This window comes from Stegodyphus dumicola, chromosome 11, assembly GCF_044657685.1.
Source record: "Stegodyphus dumicola isolate Sdum_Otavi_A_Nest chromosome 11, ASM4465768v1".
NCBI classification, from domain to species: Eukaryota; Metazoa; Arthropoda; class Arachnida; order Araneae; family Eresidae; genus Stegodyphus; species Stegodyphus dumicola.
This window is the reverse complement of record NC_140778.1, coordinates 78,538,681-78,559,217: the sequence shown is the minus strand read 5'-3', so window position 1 is coordinate 78,559,217 and position 20,537 is coordinate 78,538,681. Positions and strand designations below refer to the sequence as shown.

At 33.4% G+C, this 20,537-nt stretch overlaps 1 protein-coding gene and 1 long non-coding RNA gene across 2 annotated transcripts in view; both read right to left on the bottom strand.

Moving 5' to 3' along the window:
* LOC146994144 (uncharacterized) overlaps positions 1-20,537 on the bottom strand; it is an 82,503-nt gene that overhangs the window by 12,501 nt on the left and 49,465 nt on the right. The window lies entirely within an intron of this gene.
* LOC118184603 (uncharacterized) lies at positions 9,566-15,618 on the bottom strand. Its single transcript, XR_015044026.1, has 3 exons — positions 15,147-15,618; positions 13,952-14,016; positions 9,566-9,892 (listed from the first exon to the last, which is right to left on the bottom strand). It is a non-coding gene; the product is annotated as an uncharacterized LOC118184603 (long non-coding RNA).

The window sequence follows — 20,537 nt, the reverse complement described above, 5'->3', positions numbered from 1 at the left end:
CACATTAAAAACACTTAAAAATAAATAGCAATGTCTCCGTAAAATAATGAAACAAACATGAATGCCAAAGTGAAGACTAGATGTCATGCCATAGTCATTTGAAATAAATTGTATTGACACACATTTCACTTTGGAAAGAAGAAAGTCCATCTCTAAAAAGATGTTTGGAAACAGAAATGATCAGCAAATTTACTTTAAAATGGACGTAAATCAATGCTGTATACATTACTGCATTTTAAAATATCCAAAATGAGAATAAAAAAAGCAATATTTTCATTGATTTTTAGGAAATAGCATATGCTGTTGACAAATTCATATGTAAACTAGGATAATTCTAGTTCCAGGATATCGCTGAAATTATTTCTCCTTATAACAGATGTGGGAAAAAACCAGCACTTGCAGCATTCTAGACCTTTCATCAGGCCTGATGAAATTAAACGCAGCAACATCATTTTCTTCTGAATGATGCATTCAGGTGTATGAGAAAGGCAGATGAAACACTTCTCAGAATGTTGTATCATAAATGAGTCGTAAATGCTTTGCTTATAGGCCCAAGATACTGAGCACTGAAGATTCAAACTAGGGTCAGACTACTAGTATCCAGCAACTGTATTGCTGAACTGCTTGTGAACTTGAACAAAAGTATGAATATCTTGTTAGTGAAACCCATAACGTAAGAAAAACGGCACACTTGATAAAATGTTCAAGATTAATGGTCGATTTTGTTATGAATCCCATGGTTCTGACGTTTTAAATATACTCCTTCCACACGGATAGAAGCTGAATGATCATTGTCCTGCTTACTACAGATATAACCTTTCAATGTATAATCTGAAGGAAAGTTTAGGTTATTCGAATATGGCAAAGCATACCAGCTGTTGACCTGAGGAAGGATGCCTTTATGAACATTCTAAGGAAAACTGGCTTGTATTTGCATTACATATGAGGAAAACTAGAAAAATCAACCATGCAGCCAGCCCTTTAACCATGATATGAACACAGATCAAACTACCAGTATTCAATGGTCTTAACCATTAGTAGGAAAAATCTAAAAAAATACTTGCAATATCATGCAATCAGAAATTCACTAAATGTTGCACAGCAGGATTACTTTTTCAAGTGTCAAGGATGAGAATACTTAATTTTGTTTTGTTTATATAGGTATTTGGTCATGGTATTACTCATTACATATATTCTCTGTTGTTCATACAGATACTAATATTTTAGTACATTTAAAAGTGTCTTTTTCATTAAGTGCTTTGCTTGTCAATATTCCCAAAATTGTGTTTCATATGTTAAGTACATATAATAGATTAATGGACTCATTACAGAATAATACATTTCAAATATACATTTTATGCAAGCAATTTTCAAAGTTATTTTTTGAATTTACTTGCTGATAGCTTAAAATATTTTATTTTGAAACACCTGCCTTTTTCACAATAAACTGGACATTGCCAAGAATCTTCAATAATATTCAAATCCTTTAGAGTAGCATTGTAAATAAAACTATAAGAACATTATACATTTTGTTATCTTTCAAAAGTCAAACTTTGATTAATTACTCAAAGCAGTGGTTTACTAACTTGATGACCAATAAAAAATCTTGAAATATTTTTTTTTTTTTTTAAATCTCATCTCAGAGAACCAATAATACTTTTTTTATTCATTATTACTTCTTTATTTCATTCTAATCATCTATCATATATAAACACCTAGCCTCTTCTGAAAGGTAATTGCTAAGATACATTAAAAATATGTCAAATTTTTAAGCATGAAAAGTGATGTAATTCCTATTATTTTAGATAAAAATAAGAGTAATAAAAATAAAAACTTTAGTTAATTATTTAAACCTTATATTATTGCGGCCCACGTTAATCATGTTTTAGGAACTCGGGTACCCTATGGTTCTGAGTGTTTAGTCTTTTAATTATTAAGAGCACAGTCATACTACTCTAAACAGGCGTGTTACCAATTATAATAAGCCCCCCCCCCTCCGCCGCAATTTCATCTGCTCATCCGGTAGTAGTGCTGTAGAAATAACGAGAAATTGTGTACCCGTATGTATTCGTTACTCGGTGAACCAGTACTCGTTACTATCGTATCGTTACTCGTTACTTTCGGTAAAATCCATCGGTATTCGTTTCCTGAACCTATTTTATCGGTACACGGCCCTATGCGATAGGGAGTTTTATGTCGTATTTTTGGATGGAAATAATTCACCTCTTTTTGTGGTGTCACAAAAGTCAGAAGTCAGAAGCGCCTACGGAAGGCCGTCAGGAAAATAGGAAAAAATAAAATAAATATTACAATAATAAAATTAATTAGTAATTAAAATAATAAAAAATTACTTAGTAAAAAACTTATTAATTAAAATAATAAAAAATAGTCATTAAAATAATGAATAAGTAAAGTAACATAATAATTAGCAACTGAAATATAAAATACTTATAAGTAAAATTTAACAAAATTGTAAAGACAAATAAAAATTAAAATAATTGTTAAATTTATGATGAATAGTTAAATTATAAAGTAAAATACCATGCTTGTCTTATTGGCTTAGTACCTTTTCGTCCTTCCTCATTTCATTCCAGCTCCAAAAAGTGTCATTTCGTTCGCTGCCTTCCCCCACCAATTCCGTCTATCCCGTTTTATCCGCTGTTTGAAAAATAGGTGTTTACTTTACGATAAGACGAAAGTCTGTTTACTTCAATTAAAATGGTTTAGAAGAGATGACTGTTTCTACTCCGACTTAGCTCTTGATTTCTAATACTATTTATTATTTTATGCAGACGAATTATGCTGAGCAGAAGAATGAATTTCAGACGTGTTCAGAAGGTGTTGTATCTAAATATAACAACATTTTTGTTATATAGTATCCATTTTTTTAATTTCACACATTTCTAAAACAACAGAACCACGATATCACTATTTTGTCACACACACACCAAAAACATGTATAATTAACATTAATGTTACATTCTTTATTAAAAGCAATGGGTCCTCTTTAAATTCAACCATTCATGCTTTTTAGAGGATTTTACATGTCGTGGTCTTAAAAAGGTGATGTTCACTACCAATGTTTGTTTATGTTCTCAAAAATACAGATTTCTTAGAAAGTGACCTCTTAGAGATGTAGATGTCGTAATTAGATGATTTGCTATAATTATTTTCTAATAGATAACGGACATAATGTAATTTAATGTCAATAACTCGAAGAAGCAAGTTTAAATACGGTGCAACAAAAATACAGAAGTATTTTAAATGACGAAAATATTCATGTTTTGTCAATGTCAAATTTTAAAAAGAATTAATTTTGGACAAATTATGAAATCTAACTTTTAATGTTGTCTTCTGGTTCCTATATTTATAGCTGGCAAAGTTTTATACTCATTATGAAAAAATAAAAATACATTAAGTTTGAGTCCCGTAGACAGAGATTGACCGGGAAATTTAATTTCAAAATTTGCAGTGTTTGATGCCATTTGTAACTTGCCTTCGGGTATCGCTTAATTAAGTTAGAATAATTCGAGGAAATAAGTTTAAATGAAGTGCAGCAAAAATAAGAATAATTTAAAAAGTTATGCGGTATCCATATCAAATTTCACTTTTCATAATGGCAATAAAACTTTCCCAAATACAAATAAAGAAACTGGGTTGGTGTAGTTAATTACGGCAAAGCACACTAGGGCTATCTGCCTAAAAGGGGGATGCCTTCGTGGAGGACTTTCTAAGGAAAATGGCTGGTATACACTTTACACATGGGGAAAACCACGAAAACACCCATGCAGCCAGCCCGTTCGCGGGATTCGAACCTCAGACCGAACTACCAGTGTTCAACGACGTTACCGCTCGACCGCTGGTGGGCTAAAGAAACTGGGAGACGGCATTAAAGATTAGATTTCGTTATTTGTCCATTATTCGCTATTTCGTTTGCTGCTTCTCCCCATTCCTTTCATCAGAAGCGCTAATGACGAAAGGGTGAATTTCTAGTAAAGCATGTATATTAATGTTCATTATACATTTGTCACATTTTTGCTTTCTTTCAAAACAGCGATAATGTGGTTCTAAACAGCGATAATATTGTTTTATAAATTAATAAAATGGGCCCTATGTTATAAAAACCTAATTATATTCAGATACACACCTTTTGCACATGTTTTAAATCCATTATTCTAATCAGAATGTCTACAGAATATATTGAATCAATATTAGAAATCAAAGCTAAGTGAGAATGAAGTAGTAAGAGTCATCGTATAACCTGTTTTAATTGAAGAAAACAGGTGCTTGCTTTATCGTAAAGTGAACACCTATTTTGCAAACAGCGAAGAGCCCACCAGCGTTCGAGCGGTAAAGTCGCTGAAGACTAATAGTTCGTTCCGGTGTTCAATTCCCGGCTAACGGCTGGCTGCACGGGCGTTTTCGTGGCTTTCCCCATGTGTAACTTGCATATGAGCCAGTTTCCTTTAAAAAGTCCTCCACGAAGGCATCCCTTCCCTTAGACAATAGCCCTAGTGTGCATTGCCGTAACCAAATAATACGAAATGGAAAAAAAGGAAATTGGTGGGGGAAGGCAGCGACGAAACGTCGTTTTAGAAGAACAGGCTACATAACCAAATTTCTATCTATACTCTGGTAAAATAATAAAAGTCAAGTAACTTAGTGATAAATAAATAAAATAAAAACCAAGGCTTTTATTTTCGCCTTACTTGGCTTTTATTTTATATTTATATATATGTGTGTGTACTTTACATTTAATTATAACGATATATATATATATATATATATATATGTACTTTACATTTAATTATAATTTCTTTAAAATATACATATTTACGTTTTGTAGTATTACCGATTGCAATAAAAAGGGAGGTGCATATCTAGATGTTATAACGGGCCCATATACAAAATTTCAACGTTTTAGAACTAATCTTTTTTGAGTTATGCGAAATGCATATATACGTACTTACACATCACGAAAAAATCCCTTTCAAGTATCAACTTAGAGTCATAATCATTAGTCATAAGTATCAGCTTAGAGTAAATGGGATTACATTTAACAATCCGTTTCTGGAAAAAAAAAAAAAAAAAAAAAAAAAAAAAGAAATGTGTTTGTACGTACAGACGTCATCCAAAAAAAATAATTCCCATGGATTCTGTAATCGTCAAAAATAGATATTTCCGTTGAAATATGATACCCCAAAATTTTTCTCGATTACAATACTTACTTCCTTTTTATTTCGTACAAGGAAGTAAAGAACTTATATTAACCTACATATTCTTATTTAAACAATACGTAAGTGCAGTATGTAAATATTTCAAATCAATAAAATCTCCCTATGGCACGCTCAAGAAAAAAATCAATAATTATCTAAATTTTCAAATTACAAACATAATATGCACTATAAATCTAAATGTGAAAAGTAAATACAAAATAACGCTTCACGCTATCAAAATTGATCATTTTCTTAAATATCAACAACTAAACAATATTTCAACTAAAACACATAATGTAAACAAGAGTTTGGCCGATGAGTTAACCAAAAAAATTCGAAATTATCAATGAAAAATGTGGCACACGGGTATTGTTAGCAAATGTATCATTCGTATTCCAACAGCAACCGCATCATTCGTATTCGCATAGAAACCGCATCATTCGTATTCGCATAGAAACCGCATCATACGTATTCGAATAGCAACCGCATCATTCGTACTCGAATAAACCGCATCATACGACAGATGCGAGTAACGAAATGAATTTGTGAGTACCGAATCGGTACTTCGAGTCAACCGATGTACCCGTTACTCGGTAACGAATACATGCGATTTGCTCCAGCTCTATCCGGTAGTGATGCACCACCACCCAGCGGCAAAACGGAGCACACACAGAACATACGAGAACAGATTCGTTGTCTAAGCGTTTGAAGAATCAGGTTGCTACCTACGACCACCGAATTCGCCGAGTTACCAACTTTGAACTGTTATCGCCAATTTTGGCGAAGTTTACATTTAACCGATCCTTCCGTGCATTTAATAATTGTTACCATATATTGTGCTTAATAATTCGTTATTTAGATGTAATTTGTTTACATGTTGTAATTCTCAGTAATGTAAACTGAATTTTCCCGCTTAGTTTGTTAACGTATATTCGCGCTTTTATTTCTTATTTAAAAGAATTAAATAAACAGCATTAAGGAATTGTAAAATTTCTTCAATGTTATTTGCAAACACTTGCTATATTTTTTACGTATGTCCGTATTTCTTTGCGTATGTACGAATGTAACGTATGGTAAATTCTGAATTGTTTTTATTCCTTAAAAGTGTAACTAATATATCCTGAATTTCAGTCTTTTCTGAGCGAAAATTCGTACAGTTCCAAAGTGAAGTGCAGAATTTCATAAGTATAACATCTTATATTTTGAATGCAAACACTGCTTCACATTATTTCGTAATAATTATTTACATCTTCTCCATCTATGCCTGTATCAATTTTTTCATCGGGTTATTTATCAATAATTCCTGGTAGAATTAGAAATATATTATTAGAAAAGGTTTTTCCTGTATCATCTGCAAGGAACAGAAATTTAAAGCAATGAATTATTGGAATGAATTTTAGCCAGCATTTGAAGTTATTTAGATTTCTGTTGCATTAAAAATTATTTAAAAGCTGCATAGAAATATTATTTTGAAATGCAAACATTTTAAGTGCCAAAATTAAAAGTATTTAAAAGGTAGCTATTGTCATTGATGATAGATTAATTGACCTTTCAAGGAAAGCAAACCAAGACTTCAGTACATAAACAATATATTTTTTATTCTGGGGGGTGAACATTGTTATTAATGGTGATATAATCAAATAAATAACAAAGAATCTGCAAGTGAAACGTATTTTACCATTTCTTTGAATTTAGATAGTTTTCCGAATATTCCAAGCATTTAAAAGAAATATATTTTACATATTTTGTAACTGTGAATGTATTCGTAGTTCCGGAAGTTCTGAATATCTGCAGAAACACATATTTCGGTCTATGACTTAGCTGGCTTAGTTAAGTTAAGAAATAAATTTTTCTTTAATATTAACAAATGATTATATATTAATAAGAAATTGGTACATTTGTAATTCCCCACAAAAATTCTTTAAGAGTGGCAAATACATACATAAATTTGATTCCTCCCCAGTATGTGTGACGAGTTCCATTAGACTTCATGATTATTTTGTAACAGCTCTACTTATTGCCAAAATTGGGTCTTTATGCATATATATATGTATAATGCATACAACATACATGCAATTATGATAGCTGTTAATATATCATATTTGACTAAACACTAGGAATACTGTTTCTCTTTCAAGACATGTACTCTCAAATGTTTTCATAACAACTTCTGTATTTATTTAGGAAAAATTCTACTGATAAAATACTACACACAGAAATATTTTTAAAATGGTGTTTAAGAATGCTGTTGATTTTTCAGAGACACAGTAACAATTTAACTGGTTATAACCTTAACAGAGCAGAGATGTCAAACAGAAAAAGAAATGCCATTAGAAATGCTCAAATGCCAAATTAAAATATTTGATCATAAAACAAATGCAATTACAGTTAACTTATTTTCGAACTTGAAGATTGATTATCAAGTATAAGTTAATTTCATGAAAACAACCTAAATTTGAAGTACAATGAAAATAGCTTAGTACAATGATTTTGTCAATGTATTCTTTATGTTTATTTATGGGAAATTAACAGAATGTAACCTATGTTATGAATATAAAGGTAATTTTTATTTTAAATTCTCGCTAATTAAATATAAAACAGTTACAAAAGTCTGAATATTTGGTGTAAAATTCGATTTTTCATTATTAAGATTAAATGCCTTTTCCACCGATTACTTTTCTTGATTTAATAAATCTCCTTTTGGTCTTTCTTACACCTTATACGAGTTTCACCCACTTTGGTAAAATATACTGTGTGAGAACTCTGGAAAACTTAAGCGACTTCTCGTTATGTTTTGGAAATTACAACAGAGGTTTGGAATAGGTGTAAAAAAAAACCTTTATAGACTCAGACAAATTAACAGAGTGCACAGCTTGTTCATACAGAATCAGCTAGCATTTATGGCGTAAATCAAAAGTAACGAAATGAATTCACCTCATTTGAATACACTCAAAATTAACATTCTGGCAGGAAAATGGAAAGGAAGAAAGAAAAGCTAATTATCATAAAATAGCTGGTTAATAAAAATAAATGAGAACTCTACAACCTCAATTCACTATTTTAATTTAGCCATTTTCATTTTTATGCAGCCTTTATATCGAAGTATGCATTTGTTTTTGTGTCAATAAACTTAATTCTTTCATTTTTTACCCGATTACATAACATCACATGCAACAGCTGTAAATATGAAAAACACATGCATATATCCAGCAGCATGTTAATTTCTTTTGAATATATGGTGTCTGTCATCTACAAAAGAAAACTGTAAATTCAAAATATAAGATGTGAACATAGGTCTCCTGTTGGATAATATAAGAAAGTCACACTTTCTGGTATTACTATTATTTTTTATTATTTGTAGGACCTAAGGTCCTACAAATAATAAAAAATAATAATTAAAAATTAAACATTGTGTAGAGAGTAAAAAGCATAACGCAGAAACTTGTTGAAAAATTAACATGTATATCACTTTGCCTGAGTGTTATGGTCAGAATCCCATTCTGTATAATAATATATGCATTTGACATTATTAGGTATTGCTAATTAAATTAACATTTAAATACTTCAATGAAATATTAAGAAAATGAGAAAAATTATGAATACTACTTACTATATGATATGAATTTTTTAAAAGTGAGCTAATTAATAAACAAAGAGCAAAATATATAGTTCCATATTCCTTATGCTGAAGTCTACTTCATGCTGATTATATCATCATTAGTTATGAGGGCAGAACATTTGTGGTCTTCACCTTGCAAAATCATGAGGAACATTTTAATAATATAGGAAAATTTCATATAATGGCTAGTAGCTGAACTGAATGAAATGAGTATTTTAAATTCACTAGAAATTTAGGGTCGTGTAATGTTTAAATATTTCAAGTTTTGGAAGAAACTATTTAAAATGTCTTCTTTTTTGGAGGTGGGTTGCTTTAACTGCTTTTGGGCTACAGATTCCAGCCATATAATCCCATAAATAGGATTTAAAGATTAATTTTTTAACCCAGGCAGATCATATTTCTTCATATGAAATTATTGTTCAAAATTTATTCATTGCCTTACTTATTAATTACACACAGTATATTCATATACTAATTAATCATATATTAATACAATATTCAAATACTAATAATTAAATCCTTAAAAAATGTTCCTCTATTAAAAGGAAAAACATTTTAAAATGTCCAATTGAGCAGTATTTTACCTCAAAATATGTCACTATTGTATTATTTTTCAAATTCGTTATTAATACATGAATTAAGTAAACTCAAGTATTATTTAGAATTGAGGATTAGTGATATGGAATGTTTAGGGTTTTATGGAAAAGTACTACTGAATGGTAAAAACGTTTATTAAAATTCAAATACAGTAATTCAATGAAGTAATATACACATATAATTAATATGCACAACAAACAATTAGTATGAAATGCATGACAGAGCAAGAATGAAAACATACATGAATTTACAATAACATAAGTTGCAAAATAAACAGAATACAGAAAAACTCGCATAAATTTACAATAATATGAAACAATTAAGTGTTATGAGTAATAATATTAGTCAGATTTTTCTTTATAGTTAAATCTTCATTTTCATTGCTCTTTTAATATCTTGTGTTGGTGGTTGGCCTGCACGCATTCTTTAAGCGATAATCTCTGTGGCACTTCATCAAACCCTAAATTGTTGAAACAAACATTATCAAATGGTAACTTGTAATGACATTAATACATGCATTATAACAAATACACAATGAATATTAAGAAAATGTTAATGTACCAATATTTCTTGTTTCAGTAGTATCAATTATTGAAATATCATAAAAGAGGAATTAGACATTTTTGATTAAACATTCAATTATACATCTATCAATTTCAGTGTTTATAGTGTGGCACCAGGGTAACTATGCGAGACACACTAATCCCCTCGAAGATTTCTGATTTACAAAATAATTTTGGCAGTAACTTGTAAAGGCTAAATAATATTATCAAAAAGATACAATTCTTAAGTAATTATGTATATTTTGCAGAAATACCTTGGAACTGTTTGAGCTGGTATTCGTGAGAATCCTTAAGTAATTTTTTAAATGCAGAATAGTTTAACTGAGAAACAACAGAATGCAGCCAAATGATATCGCTAAGTATTATTTCATTTCACTTTCTAATACATGCATAATTAAGAATTTAATAAAAACATTAAAAATAATTACATGAAGCAAGATCTCTAAAATTTCAAAATTGCATATAAAAATCTAGTTTAATATCTGCAATACATTATACTACTCATCATATTTTCATAAATTTAACTTTACAATCTAAGACTAATTACAATAAAGCATACTTTATGACACAAGAATATGAACTTCCAGATAATGTGTATCATTTAGTCTGAGATTAAAAACTATGCTAGGAAACATTCTGGAAAACCATATTTAATATGTTTTAAACTATTTTACTTTCCTAGATAATCTCATCAAAATTATAAAATATTCATCAATCTTTTGATTGTCAGTTTCTGTTACCTGCCAGCGAGGTAGAATGTATTCACCAAGACACAAAGAATATGTATTATATACATGTAAAATACAGAACGCGCAGAGCAAAGCCTATAATTAACTTACTGCAGTTTCAGGATCTTATCCTAGACCAGCACTTTCGAGAACATTCTGTCATGTTATATAACCGCTAGTACACATATTGAATACAGTCAAAAGTCGTTAATCCGGAATCGTCGGGACTTCGGCGATTCCGGATTATAGATCTTCAGTTTCAATCTGGTAAAATGGCATGCAGAAATCATAAAATTAAAAATATGAAACCGTAATTTACGAAATAAAGAACAATTATGATCTAAAGCGTATCAAAATTTACAAAAAAAAAAAGCTTAATATTTATTTGTTTACTTTATTAAACATTTCTTTCAATGTAAGTTGTTTCAGTTGCTTCGTTTTTTATGTGATAATACATTCTCTTTAATTCTATAAACAGACATAATTTCTTGTTCAGTTACAAAGTTCCGCTGTTCAAGTTCTATAATTGCTGTGTCGAGAATATCGACTAATTTGTCAATCAAAATTTTTTCGTTTTCAATAACCTATGTTACTTTCTTCGTTATTGGAAGCGAATTATAATGATGAGGCATTTGATTTAAATCATATCAAAGACGGAGTACATCGAGATGAAATAGTACATTGAGTAAGCAATTATAAGCCAAGTAAAATAAAAACATCTGCTCTTAAGATAAGGATAGTGTTGACAAATCAACTTCCAATTCATTGCACGCCGCCGCGGCGTTAAAGATAAACAAAGTTTAGATAAACAAAAAATATGCCTTTATCCATTTTTTGCAGCAATTCCACTTTTTGTTTAATGGACTCCGAAAGATACTTTCGCTTTGTATATCCTTTACATATTAGTAAATATATATCGGAAATTCTATTTGACATAATCGAAAGTTCAAGCTTACTTTTATCAAATTGCTCTAACAGTCTGCAAAAAATAATAATCCGGATCCAATTCGAAGATTAAGGAACAACGCAATCTGCAACATTAACTGAAATAGATAATTAGATAATTTTAGCTTAGCTTATCCCGTCCGTTATACATTAAACGCGCATTCATAAACGTAATTCGCGCACGCGCACACGCAAATTCGCAGCGGTAAAGGTCTTACGCGCATGCGTCAAAGTGACTGTAGCTTTGAGGTCCGGATTATAGATTATTCCGGATTATGGGTGTCCGAATTAACGACTTTTGACTGTACGTGCCATTTTTCGTCAGACTGCTTTCTTCTACCGCTGCTACAAGACCTTGCAGCTGCTCCTCCCATCTTGTTCTTTCCTTTGTTAAAGCAGATATGACGTAAAGTCTAAATTTAATCTTACTTAGTTTAAATCAATATTGAGTATATAATTTTGAGAATTTCATCTAAAGGCAAAATGATCTGCTGAGAGAATTGAATAAAGATGTGGGATCTAAAAAGCTAAATCCTTCTTTGTCGTCATTTTACAACCTTCTATCCAGCCATAACAATGCCTGGCCTATGATGTAGTTATATTGTCAAGCTTTGGTCATTCCTGTGCCTGCCAAAATTTTACATATACACGTATGAAAATTATTAATATAAGCTACATAATGTAATATTAATAATTTTCATACGTGTATAATTTTCTAATGATTGTTTTGTCACAGTAATTACAATAAAAGTCTGAAATATTGCCATGTCTTGCAAAATATCAACTAAATCTGTACACAAGATAAGAAATATCAACTAAATCTATACACAAGAATTTTCCATTAAAAATTTCTGTACAGACCTGATAATCATTATATATACTGCTCTTTGTATAATGTACTGAACTGTAAAGCTCCAGGTATACAAAACATTTCAAGACACTCGATATTTATTCTGTTGCAGAAGCAAACTGTTTATTTTCAATATATATAATAATAAGCAAAGATGATACGTGACAAATCTTTCAGTTCTATAATTTTTATATCTAATATTCAGTGCACTATTATGCTAATAAGCAATCTTTATTCTCAAATCCTTGCATTATATGTTGGTGATTATGGGTGGTCTATTATTCATCTGTTTTATTATCCGTCATGGCGACTACACTGAGTCTGTTAATCAAAGCTGAAATGTATGCCTGTGTCGTGTAATTTTAAAGAAATATTTGAAGGAAAGATAGGTTAAATTACATAATAATTATACATACTTTGCCTGTGTGTTTACAGTCAGACATAATATTCAACAACTAATATGCTTGAAAATGCCCAAGTGGGATTTGAATGGCTTCAATAACATATACTGGAAAATTAAATAAAAGTATTATAAAAATATTGCGCCCATTTGGATGGCTTAAATAATAGTTGTGTAATAAAAGAACATGTTAGGTTTGATATTAACTAATTAATTGTTTTTTTTATTTTATCTCTTTGACCTTTAAAATGAAGAGGTAATGTTTCTAGTTGATATTATGTGAAAACCTGAAAAGCAAACAAAAACTACACTAAATCTAAAAATGTTTCCAAAGTTCACACATCTGCAAGAAACTAATAAGGTGAACAATGCCTGATTAACTGAATCTGTTGGCAGATGATGATTCAAATCTGAATATAGAAGACATGTAAACGGTATAAAAGCATATCAAATTTATATCAGTGTACGAGTCATCATATGTGTGAATGAGTGTGTACTATAAATTAAGTACAAGTCTTACTCTGAACTATTTAGTATGCTTATACACTAATTTTTGCATTTTCTTAATTCATATTTTTAATTAGCATTATTACAAAATTAAATAATATCTGTAATAATTGTAACTGAAACAATTGTATTTGAAATTTCACCTCTTTCATAATAACCAGAATTGCCTAGTACATATTCATTAGCAAAGCATACAATTAAGTGCTTCACAGTATTATTAACAGTAAGGATGCTATCACATGTCAGTTTGTTTCGAAAGAATAACTGTTTGGCACAATTTTTCTGCTTTGTCACAACAGCCAATTATCATAGATTACTTTGGGGTTAACATGGGGAACTGGTTCCCCATTACAAACAAGCTGACAGTTGATTGATTGAAAACGAACAATTTGCAATTTTTTTAGAAAGGAAGGAAAACGTTGCATGTCTTTCTTTCAATAGTAAACCAGGCAGAAAAATCGTCCGAAACAAGTTGTTCATGTGAAACAAATGCCGTGTGATAAGGGTCTCAGACATCATTACTTACATCTAACATTTCACTTCCAGAAACAAGGGTCAAAATTTTTCAGCTGCCATTCACTGTGCCAATGCCTGAAATTAAAAAAATCATTTTATAAAAATCTTTAAAAGGATGATTCAAGTATTGAAAAATCTTAGATCATAACTTGGTCATACACACAAAATATATTATTTTTTATACCAATAAAATAATATGTTGTTCAGTGCTGAATGAATTATTTAACAATAGGAGAGGGTCAATGGTTGTGAAATCACATCATAATAATAAGAGAATTTATAAAAAATGAAATAAGGGGTTTTATTTAAATTTTATTATTTAGTTAAGAATAATTATCCTACTAACTTTAATTCATATATTCAACTCTGAAACACACTTTCTACAACTTATCTTTGGCTACTATAGTCTGTGTAGTCAGCTTGACAGATACAGTCAGCAAATGATGATTGACAGTCATAATTGTTATGTTGTCGTCCTGGTACATGTGCAGTACACGTACATGTTTTCCTACAACTTGCATGATTGCATACATACTTTTTCACAGCAGAAATATACAATTTTATGAAGAACTAATTTGCAATAATATATAGCATACATGAAAACAATCCAAGCATACTTTATATCAAAGTGCACTTTTATGTAATCATTGATGAAAATTACATACATCAAAATATACTTTATTGTTGACTTTACTATTACTTTAGGATTATTAAAAATCATCATCAATTCCTACATGCTGTACAATCATCTGCCTTTTAAAAATAGAACTTGTTACATTTAATATTTCAACAGGTTTTTCTATTCAATAGATATTTGATAATATAAGGAGTTAAGTAAATTTGAGCTAATTATATTTTATTTTTACCAATTCTTTACAGTTATACCACAATTCATTACATTATTTTATATTAACTTCAACCAAAACATTTCAGCACATTTTGAGATAAAAGACTCAAGTACCTTGCATCAGTTTTAGCTGTAATAAAATTACGTTAATAACTTTCTTCTTGAAGTTTCTCGAAAATGATGTTTCTTTTCGAAAAAATTAAAACAGTAAGGAAACAACTTTCTTAATGCTACATTACACAGAAATTTAGGAAATGTTAAAAAATGTTAATGAACTGTATATGTGTTAAAATACAAAATATCACATATTGCACATATAACATATCAAATTTACTGAAATGGGGAAATATATACATACCTGAAAGCAATCTCGCAATAGCATTTTGTTTGAAGCTCGCGCTATCCACTGGAGCATCTGCATTTACGCTACTTCCTTTACCCATTTTGTGCACTCTTCAATCGAATTTAAACTTGATCGAATCGTTCAACTTTCCAGTTGTTGGAGCAGTACAGGAAAAAAATCTAATTTTACACAGTAATTACTTTACATTGCACATATACACTACGAAGACTTAAACGCCGGATTTGTTTACAATCAGATGGCGGTACATCTACCACATACCGTATTTATCCTCTTTTCAAATCGCGCCAACATAATAATTACGCCAAATTTGTTTCTGGGCATGCGCAGTATGCGACATTCGTTTAACACTGTTCAACTCAATGTGCGGTTTGCCATTACGCTATGGGAGGGTTGCCGGCCATTATTTCCGGCGTCGCGTCGCTGTTGGTGGTTGGTGTGGAGCTCATCGGAACACGTCCTATCCCCACGAGAGTCACCCGGCGAAATGCGCTCCAACGGAGACGGGCTCTACTGCCGAAGTTACTGTACGGATGGACGTTAGCGTCCCGCCTGAAACACCTACTACCACGGAGAGTTGTGTTGGACTTCCCCAGCAACCTCAAACGGATATTAATGAAAATTTGGACTATTATAAGGAAAAGCTGATGGACTTTGAAAAGGAAATTGACGCAGTGAAGACTGCAATTAAAGCAAGTCAACGACTACGTGCGGTTTCTGACCCGGATATGATGACGAAGAATTTACGCATGCTCCAGGCTCAAGCAACAGAAATAAGAGGTAAGTGCAATTTATCTTGCTCTTCAGGCATTGTTCCCCCTGCTATTTCTAGTATTAAAAGAAAAAATGAGGAAATTAAAGCTAAGAGGAATATTAGTCATGATAACCTAATTATTGATAATGATGGTTTTAAGTTACCTGTAAAAACCACAAAGCAACAAAAATTAGACAAAGTCCCTTTGAATTTAGGATCTGTAAACCGATTTTCTGTACTAAATGAAAATTCTGTTAATGATGAAAATGTAAATGTTGGTAATAACCCAGGCGGACAGGCCGTGCAGCAGCAGCCGACCAACAGCCAATCACAGGCAAGGATCAAGGATCAAGGAAGTGCAATTTACGGAGTTCATAGGCAATTACGCCTTTACCTCCACATCTTCAAAGGAAATTACATCATCAAAAAGAGGGGATTGTCAAATAATGTAAAAATTTTGAAAAGCCGAATGACTTGGAATAAGTGCCTTCACACTGAGTCAAAAAAAGGCAAAAAACTCAGAAGGTCTTAATTTTGCGCCGAAAAAGGGCCAGAATAATTTAAATAGGGGCAGCCATAAAATTTAGACTAGAAAAATAAAAGGTGAAGTTTCCTTGAACCTTGATAATCATGTTTTGCATACGTCACAGGTGAAGAACTCGCAGCGGAATTTTCCGATGCGCGCTCTTCAGGGGTGGGAGGGAGGGGGAACCTGTTTACAGGTCGAAAAGGTAGTTCTGCCTGTGATCAGCTGGGAGGGAGAAGTTTCGTTTTTGACCGCTATTCAATGCGGTATTTAAGGTCTAAAATGACATTATTAAACGCCTGAGAAAGTTCCTTTTTTAAAGGAAGAAAGAAGCTGTAATTAAAAGTCTTTTTCAGTTTAAGTCAACTGATAAGTTAAAATATTTTAAATCAGTCCTATTTGACTGTGATGTTCCTTATTAAAGAAACGTTAAAGGGGGTTCCTCGAGTTAATGCTGTGTGCATTAAAGAACTTTAGAGGAGGGGGGGTTAAGGAACGAGAGGTAGTTATTCACGTGGCTGTCAGTGTGCTCATATCTAGCCCGTTTAAATGGGAGAGCTGAATATTCCTGGTTAAGAACCGCTCTGGGTCTTTTCCGGAAGAAGCAACAGCAGGATCGTATACGGGTAGCATAAGAAGCGCAGGATTTGCAACACGTTGAATATTTTTGAAAAATTTTTCCGAAAGTCGCTGTACATGGCGAATAATGGGCAAAATTTTGAAGTCGTTATGAATCTCTTCGTTCCGTACGAACCACGGAGCTTTTAAAATTTGCCGAAGCATTTTAGATTGAAAAATTTGGACATGTTTTCTGTTAGTCAGTGCAGATGAGCCCCAGATGGGACACGTATATGTAAGAACACGCCTAATCATTGATTTGTAGAGCAAGATTTTGTTATCCGTTGACAGGTCGCTATTAGTAGCTAAAAGGGGGCGTAGGGCGGTTTTGACAGCTATTGCAGCCGCTATGATTTTGCGGATGTGAGGCTGCCAAGTTAATTTTGAGTCTAGTAAAACACCTAGATATTTGTAAGAAGAGACCCAGGGAATGGGTTCACCGAAGAGCATTAAATTAGGTAAACTTGGGATATTTCTTCGGATGAACATAGTGGCAGCAAGTTTTCCGACATTAATTTTGATTTTATACAGACCGAGCCAGAGTTCTAAGGTCGAAAGGTAACTCTGCAATTGGGAGATTACCTGGAGGGTGTTGGAATGTTGTGAAATGATGGCTGTATGGTCTGCGTATAACGCAAGATCGATATTTGGGGCCTTAGGAATATCATTTACATAAAGGTTAAAGATTGAAGGGCCAAGGAGGCTACCTTGAGCTACACCAGCATAGATTGGGCGGGGAGAGGAGAATTCGTGGTTAACTCGTACGCGGAAACTGCGTCCGGTCAAGTACGAGTTAATAATTTTAATGAGATGAGCCGAAAAACCAAGCCGCATGAACTTGTAAATAATCCCGTCATGCCAAGTCCTGTCAAAGGCTTTGGCCACGTCTAAATAGACAATACCAGTTTTCTCTCGCTTACCTTCATGAATGAATTACACTACACGGAGTAACTGGTGTACCGTGGAGTGTTTAGGTCGGAAGCCGAATTGTTCCGGGATTAATAAATTTTGATCCCGACAGAATTCATTCAGGCGATTAAGTAAGACAAATTCATAGATCTTTCAGAGCGAGGATAACAGATTTATGGGTCTGTAATTGACGGGTAAGTTTAAATTTTGTCCCGGTTTTGGAATGGGGACGACTGCTGCAATTTTCCAACAGTCGGGGAAATAGCTTCTCCTGAACATTAAATTTATGAGTACCGTGATCCAAACGATAAACATTGGGGGGGGGGAAGTTTTTGATCATGCGATTCGAAATAGAATCTATGCCAGGTGCCTTGTTAGGTTTCAACTTATCTATGAAAACCATAACTTCAGTAGGGCCCGTTGGTCTGAGTTCAGCTGTGATAGGTTGTGTTAAAAAATCTTTAACCCGTGCTTGTATGCGCCCCTGTGTAAACGGGCGGTTACAGTAGGAGTCGTGATTTATTGTGAATTGAGTTGCAAGGCTGTCATCTATGACATCAGCCTTTTCGGAGTCAGTGTAGGCCATCTGTGCGCCATCGGCCGTTTGAAGGGGCGGAATGAGTGCTTTATGTTTGCGTAATCGGGCGGCTGCGCGCCAAATCGATTTGTATTCAATCGTTAGGGTCTCAATGTATGTTTCCCACTCCGCTTGTTTTAATAAGCGGGTTTCTGTCCTTATCTCGTTCTGTATCTTGCGAAACTGGGCACGGATATTGGGATCTCGTGACCTTTGCCAAATTTTTCGCAAGTAGTTCCGCTGCTTAACTTTGAATTTAGTCTCAGGTGGGAGCCTAGCACCTGGGTGTTTACGTGGTTTTGAAGCCGCAGCTCTCGCTTCTTTCAGTAAAGACTCCAGACTTTTGATATGCCTGTCAAAGTCCCAATTACTGGAAATTTTGATGTGAGGGAGTGAAGTTTTTTCCAAAATAAATCTAAAGTCGTCCCAATTTGTTGAGACTTGCTCCTCTAATTTTGAGTATCGATTTTGAATATCTAGGGTTATCAAAACGGGGTAGTGATCAGAGTCCAATTCCTGAATCACTTTTATCTCATGCCGAAAAAATATATTATGAAAGGCAGCCAGATCAAGAACTGCAGGGGACCCTCTAACAGGGTAAAAAGTCGGGAGGGTAGGAGCTATGATCTGTACATGGTTATTCTGGCACCATGAATTTAGACTAATACCATACCTGTTCCTATTAGAACAAAACCATGCGGTATGGCGTGAATTTAGATCACCAGCAATTATTAGGTGATTTGAAATATTCATAAACAGTTTATCAAAATCACTGACAGGAAACCTCTCCTTCCACGTGTTCTAGACAGTGCAGGTAGATAAGCTGAGACTATTTTCAGCGGGGAGGAATTTTGAAGGAAAATTTTGATGATTGTCGCTTCCAAAAAATTTAAATCAGGGGACGGTATCATGTGGTGCTTTAACGAACGCTTCACATAGATACAAGTGCCACCACAGCGATTTCTGCCCTGTGACACCCTGTCAGTACAATAAATGTCATAATTCCCAATTTTGGGAGTATTCCCTGTGGTAAGCTGAGTCTCTTGGACTAAAAACACGTCAATATCGTGCTCTACTACAAAATCACGAACTTCGTGAATTTTCGATGTTAATCCTTTGGCATTCCACGTGCAAATGGTCAGTTCTCTGGTGGTGTTTGAACTGTTATTCATAAAATTGAATTTTAAGCCGTTATTAGAGGTTCATCACTGAAAAACAGAAGACATGGGTCTAAAAATGCCGAATTAAGTTGAAAGCTCAACATAGCTTTCGTAAATATAAAATGCCCTCATTAAAGCATCTGCTTGCCTGAGTTTAGGCATTGCTTTTTTGAAGGCAAGAAGCAGAATATGTTTGTCTACCGCTGGGTCGCGGGAGATTTCGATTAAGCATTTTAGTGTAGATGAAAAGACATCGTCGCAATTATTGCTACACTCTGCTGTGGCTGACACTGCTGGGGCTGCAGGGGCTTCTGCAACCGGCAGTGTTGGATTTGTGGATTTGAATCCGTGCTCGGTGGTGTTCTTCACCATCTGTGCATAAGATGGTGAACTGACGTTGCTTCGAGAAGCAGGCATGGGGCGTCTTGTCTCAGCAGTTGCTGGGAGCTTAGAAGAACCCTGCGGGGGGCTGTCTGTACAGCTGCCCTAGTCTTAGGCGTGGAATTTTTACCACGAGCCCGTTTGTTACCTGGGTAGCGGGGACAAGATTTATAAGAAGCAGGATGATCTCCACCGCAGTTGCAGCAAGTGGCAGGTACGTCTAAGCCTTTGGTACACTCACGTGCCCAATGAGGTCCAGAGCATCTGACGCAACGGATTGGAAGGGTACAGAGGTCCGAAGAATGGAAAAAGCCCTGGCACCGAAAGCACTGAGTAGGGCCCTTGCGGCCGCGGTAACGCTCAATGCTGATCTCTGTGCCCCACATGTCAGTGACGGCAAACAGATGATCGAGGAAGGGGTGTGGGATGACTTGTAAATAAACAAGTGGCATTGGGTGTCTGG